Source organism: Spea bombifrons, chromosome 4 (genome assembly GCF_027358695.1).
Source record: "Spea bombifrons isolate aSpeBom1 chromosome 4, aSpeBom1.2.pri, whole genome shotgun sequence".
NCBI classification, from domain to species: domain Eukaryota; kingdom Metazoa; phylum Chordata; class Amphibia; order Anura; family Pelobatidae; genus Spea; species Spea bombifrons.
This window is the reverse complement of record NC_071090.1, coordinates 34,051,334-34,057,450: the sequence shown is the minus strand read 5'-3', so window position 1 is coordinate 34,057,450 and position 6,117 is coordinate 34,051,334. Positions and strand designations below refer to the sequence as shown.

At 37.5% G+C, this 6,117-nt stretch overlaps 1 long non-coding RNA gene across 1 annotated transcript; it reads left to right on the top strand.

Annotated features, from left to right (window-relative positions):
• Positions 1-645: 645 nt before the first annotated feature.
• LOC128490327 (uncharacterized) lies at positions 646-4,497 on the top strand. Its single transcript, XR_008353939.1, has 3 exons — positions 646-698; positions 1,627-1,659; positions 4,426-4,497. It is a non-coding gene; the product is annotated as an uncharacterized LOC128490327 (long non-coding RNA).
• The last annotated feature ends 1,620 nt before the right edge of the window (positions 4,498-6,117 follow it).

The following is a 6,117-nucleotide window of genomic DNA, read 5'->3' as shown; positions in this document are numbered from 1 at the left end:
TTTAGGTGCTTAAATGTATTTTCTACTTCATTTGCTTTGAATGTGACTTTGTGAGGTATCTGATGATAGATATTACACGGTTAATGTTTGATTTGTGATAAGTGAGTATGGTAGACAAATCTGATCCTTTTCAAATAATTTCTGGTCTACAAACTGAAATTAAAGTTGCATAGTGCAAATAGTCTAGTGCAAATAATACAATGATTGGAGGGAGTTAAGTCTTGTGGAATTAAATGATATAAAGTCTTTACCCTGTATTAGTTATTTACTGATGAATGATGTGCGTATTTTGTTACAGGAAACCGTTGGTGACAAAGCAGGAGAAGTAGCCCACAAAGTTGTCTTTGAAATTCTAAAAATTGCGGTAATCTATTTACCCATTTTTATCTATGTGTCCTATTGTCTATCCACATATTTATGAATTATCTATCTAAATAATTGTTGGACAGAACTGTATCGCTCTCAAAATGCCCACTAACACTGGATATATATAGAAAAAAAGGATGTTTTCATAGTCGCAAATTCTAATAATATTACACATATACATATATATATATAAAACAAAGGCGCTTTGACTATGTAAGATACAGTTTATACTAAGTAAGATACAGTCAATACTTTATTGATTTTTGTATTTACCTTTATAGGATGACCTGGAGGTTACAGGAACTGTTTTGAATGTTGTATGCCAAGTTGCGGTAAGACTATAGCAGCATGCTTCCCAACTATCCCGATTTAGGCTCTCTGTCAAGCTGTCCCGCCTATCCCTTCCTCTGCCCCGCTTTGCAGGGCCAAAGGAAGGGTGAGGAGAGAGCAGTACTCACCTCAGGTGCAGCTGCAGGGAGGGGCACACAGTCGCCCGATCAGCAGCCTGCAGGACTAGTTGGGAGATCACAATCTCCCGCTTGTCGGCTCAACTTTAGGGAGTACAAGGTCTGTCATTTCAGACCTCGCTGTACTGCTCCCTAATCACTACACGCCAGCAAATAATGCCGAGTGCGGGGAAATGCGACATCATCCCTGCACTCTGCAGCAATAGCCTGCATGTAGTGATTAGGGAGCAGTAGTGAAGTGACAGACCTCGCACTCCCACCACAGGATGCAGGATGGAGACTGAAGGAAGAAGGATGGAGGAAGAGGTAAATGTGTGTGTAAAGGCAGTGTATGTGTATATGTGTGTGTAAAGGCAGTGTATGTGTATATGTGTGTTTATGGGCAGGTGTGTGTAAGGGCAGTGTATATGTGTGTGTAAACGCAGTGTATATGTATATGTGTGTTTATGGGCATGTGTGTGTAAAGGCAGTGTGTAGGGGTCCTGGGAGGGACTTTTTAATTAAAAAAATGGTGGACAGCTGGCTGGCTGAGAGTTATGGAAATTCAATTCAAAGTGTTGGTTAGTATGCATGACTGTGCTGGCAAAAATTAGCACAGTGGTGATGCAAGCGGGACATTTTAAAGTGCAATTGCTTGTATTGGTGAGTCCTGCGAGACTTTAAAAAAAAAAGTGTCCCTCTTTCACATTTTGAAATGTTGGGAGGTATGTAGCAGTGACCACTAAATATTTTCTTTTATTATTTATAGAAGGTTAATTTTTAAACTACATGTATTTTGTTATTCCACAATTAGGGAGACCTGCTAATCAAACTGAGTGAAGCTTTGGTAAGAAAACCTTATTTAATCTTTCCTGTAAAATAGGAGAGCATACTGAGTATTATGTCTCAGTACTCCCATTTAATATCAAATCTGTGCCAAAATCTTTTCCCACAACCAGGTAACCAGAATAAAACCTTAAAAACATAAAATGTTAGAAAGCTGGGTTAAGGGGCTAAAGGAAGAGAAGGAAGAGGAAACACAAGTTGTAGGGGACAGAGTTTAGGAGAGATTGAAGGTGGAGTGGAGTCAAGAGACCAATTCAGTGATAAAGTTAGAGGTGTAAGAATTAAGGGAGCGGAATATTAGGTTAATAGAGTATTAAGTAAAAAATTAATTCACTTTCTCACACTCTCTCTCAGGCTCTCACCATGTCTCTCTACCTTCTCCGCCAACCGCGTCTGTGTCCCTGTCTCTTTTACCACAGCTCCACTTCTTGTTTTGCCTCTTCTTGTTCTTCTGTCTTATTTCTTCTGTCTTATTTCTTCTGTCTTCTTTTCTCGTCCATTTCTCCTGGGTATTAGCTCCATTATCTAATTACTTCTGCAAAAGCGTGGGAGTACCTGTATAATGGAGTTAATACCACAGACAAGTGGACAGAAAAAAGAAGATAGGAGAACAAAAAAAGGCAAGAAAAGAAGAGGAAATGAGGAAAAGGAAACGGGACGCAGAAGCGGTCGGTGGAATCTGAATGTACAAGTCTACTGGTAATACAGTATACTGTATACTTAAACATGTCCCCAAGTTACGCAAAACTTGATTTGTGCATAGAGTTGCAGAACCATCCACTTTTTGTATTTTTTTTTCGGGACAAGTAGGGGACTCTTTTAAAACTATATTCATATATGTATATGTACATTATTTTTTATGACTTTTTTAGAAACACATTTATTCACAGTTTTAAGCATATATAAATTATATACAGCTAGTACACATGATTTGGAAACCACCCAATAGGCCTATATGATTTACATTTATTTTAATTTGTTTAGGTTTTTCTTTTTTAACCCCAACCTATCCCTATTTAACAATGTCTCCACTATATAACCATCCACCACACTAACTAAAACAATTAAATACAAAAATAACCCCTTAAGGTGAAGTAAAACATTATATATTAGTTTTTTAATAAACCTTGGAAGCATTGTTTTCTTACTGTCCTCTGTGTCTCTGCAGAGTGAGAATGAGAGAGGAAGATAACCGAGACAAAGGCAGTGCTTAGAAGCATTGACTTTGTCCTCTGATGTTAACCATGCATGTTATTAGTTGTAGAAGCAATGGAAATGCGTGTCATTGGTTATATACTGAATATTTTGGTTGCATCGATTAGGCAGAGTGGGAGTTATTTTAACCAGTGATGTATACTGTATGTCATGGGTCCTGTAGAAGGGGTTGATCAGGACAGATACATGAAAAGTAAAAGGACAAAACAAAGGGATAGAAGGGAAAAGAGTATGTACAAAATGTGTTACCCCTGTTTTCCACCTGGTATGAATATCCCATATTTCATTTGAAACCCTCGTCTCCTGCTGTTACCCCTGTTTTCCACCTGGTATGTCTGTATCCTGCCTGTCTCCATACCCTGCTGCTATCAAAGGGTTAAATTTGGTGTCCCCTAGTCTAGCTTAATTGCATTTGTTAGCCAAGGTGTGAACCATCTGCCTCCTGTATGCAATCATCTTATCTGACCACTTGTGAGGCAGCCCTATAAATTTCCAGGCCTCACTTGGAAATGTAGCTTCTGTGGCCTCTCCCCCCAGTGGCCTCCTTATAAGTGGCTATTTAAGAGTTACACTAGAGTTAAACGGGAGGGAAACGACATACCAGGTACCACTTCAGAAAGCGGCTACAACACCATCAGAACCAGATCAACACATCCCCATCCAAGCAGTCTTCTCCTATTGTCTCACTTCTTCCTCAATCACCGACTAGATTGTAAGCTCGTAAGAGCAGGGCCCACTTCTCCTGTACCAGTTTGTTATTGTATGTGTTTTCTTTGTGAACTTGTTCTACTGACTGTAACAGCTCTGCGGAATCTGCTGGCGCTTTATAAATACATGTAATGTAGTGTAATCCCTTACAAAAAAATTACTGCAGTTTTTCTGAAGTAATACTGCTATTTTTTGGACATGAAAAAACTGCAATACTGCACTTTTACTGCAGTTTTACTGCATTTGTACTTCACTGTACTACAGTTGTACTGCAGTTATTTTTGTACGGAAGTACAAATGCAATAAAGCTGCAGTACATTGAAGTACAACTGTAGGTTTGCAATATAAAAAAAAAGTGCGGTAAATGTGCAGTAATACTGCAGTACAGTGAAGTACAAATGCAGTAAAACTGCAGTAAATGTGCAGTAATACTGCAGTAAAAGTGCAGTATTGCAGTTTTTTCATGTCCAAAAAATAGCAGTATTACTTCAGAAAAACTGCAGTAATTTTTCGTAAGGGATGTAATGTAATGTATGAAGATGTACAGCAAGGGTACAGATGCTAAGAAGTGTAATGCCCATATTGCCTGATTTTAAAATCTTTCAGGCCCGCTGTTGGCCATAAACAAATTATGTAATACTGTAGTTGCTACTATTTTACTGGAAAACATCATACAAATCTATAGAATGCATAAAATATATTTACATTTTCATAAACATGTTGATTGAAGTTAATATATAATTGAACAGGGAAGTTATGTGTTTTTAGCACCAGAGTTTGCTATTTACAGCCTTTGTTTTAAAACTATGGTTGCTGTAATAAACATGTCTAATATTTTCCACAGGGCAACATTAAATTAGACTTGTCTGGGACAGTGGGTGGTCTGAAAAACCTGCTAGGCTGAAGGATTTTCACGTCATTGTAAGTTACTCCTTGAAATATGAAGATTTCCATTGAATTTATACTTTATTTTGCCTTAAGTATACATAACTATGATAACTCTGTGGGTATAGCCTGTTCGGCCGAGTGCCCACCCTGCAAGGGTTGCCAAATGGCAAATATTTGACCAGATTGACATTTTTTTTAACAAAAAGTCAAGAATATTGCCGGTTGGATACTCTTCTTGACTATATAGTTTTTGCAGGGAGAAGGCTGTTTGTCAAATCCGGATATCTCCTCTGTAGAATCTGCATAGATGGCTCCTGACAGACATAAGCAGTGTAGTGACAAGTGAATTATGCCCACATAAGCCAATTTCATCTACTGTATTTGTATTGATTTGAAATATAGTTTTTATACATAGAAAAATGCAATTTATAAATTCTGTTTAATTTCTATTTCAGGACTTGCCTGCCGTTTTAAAATCAAATACCAAAGAAGAAATCATCTGATCCTCTTAATCAAGCCACTTATATGTAGTTACATATGAACATTTTAATGAATAAATAAAATCTTCAGCAAATTCCTCAGTCTCTTTCCTTAATGTCACAAAGTTCAATTAAGTTAATGTATTTGTATTAACAAAAAACAAAATATGTGTATTCCCTGCGAAATGATGATCACTAACATTTTAACCAAGTGGATGCTAATCAATCATCAAAAAAAATCTTGTTAAATAAAAAAAATAAGTTTGCTAGTGCTGCGTTGTTTTAAAAACACATGCTTCTGTGGTCTTTGTGTTGATTCTTCTTTATAGAGTGTTGTCTTTAGACCAGGCAGGGGAAATTGAACAGACCTCTGGTGATTAATCATATTTCCATCCTTCCAGTGTACACACTATAAGATTTAAGGGGCAATAGTCAATGTTCTTTGGAAGAAAAATCTCAAGGGTTCTATGGACCTCAAGCTACGTCTGCTGGGTGGCTGTTCCACATATTCACCATATCCTCAGTAAAGTATATTTTGATTACATTAAGACTTTATTTCAGTGCCTGTAAGGAAAACTATGGGAGAGAGATGTCTTGGAACAAATAATTTAGTTTAGGGGGAAAATCAGTAGAAACTGACCCCCTGTACCTACACAGAGAAGTCTTAACAAGGCCAGGGCCCATAGTCAGTAGGGAGAAGGCTAGCCATCTGCCGCCTCCAGAAGACCCAGTGAAGGTTCCGTTACAGTTATGTTGGCTTCAATTCACTTATCCATCCACTAAGATTCTTCAAATATTTATCGTTTAAGTTTCAACTAAGAAATACTGGAATTTAAAGCATGAATTGGGATGTTCAGTTGTCACATAATTAGAGTAGCATGTAAAGCAGCCTTCTCCAGACTCTGTAATCATGAGTTTTCCAATCCAGGTACAGCCCCTATAGCTCCTCTTTATATATTCATTAACTTTCTTTTTTATATTAAATTCTTCCAGGTATCATTAATTCCTTCCCTATTTTGCACCAAACGTGTGGTTGACATACTTCTTCAAGCAGGATATTTGAATCACTGGTTTCCATGGCCTTACCATAAAATACTATTTCAAACAGTTAAAGCAGACAAGTTGCGTGGGACACAACTATTGCCAAACCCAAAATGGTATTACTTGCA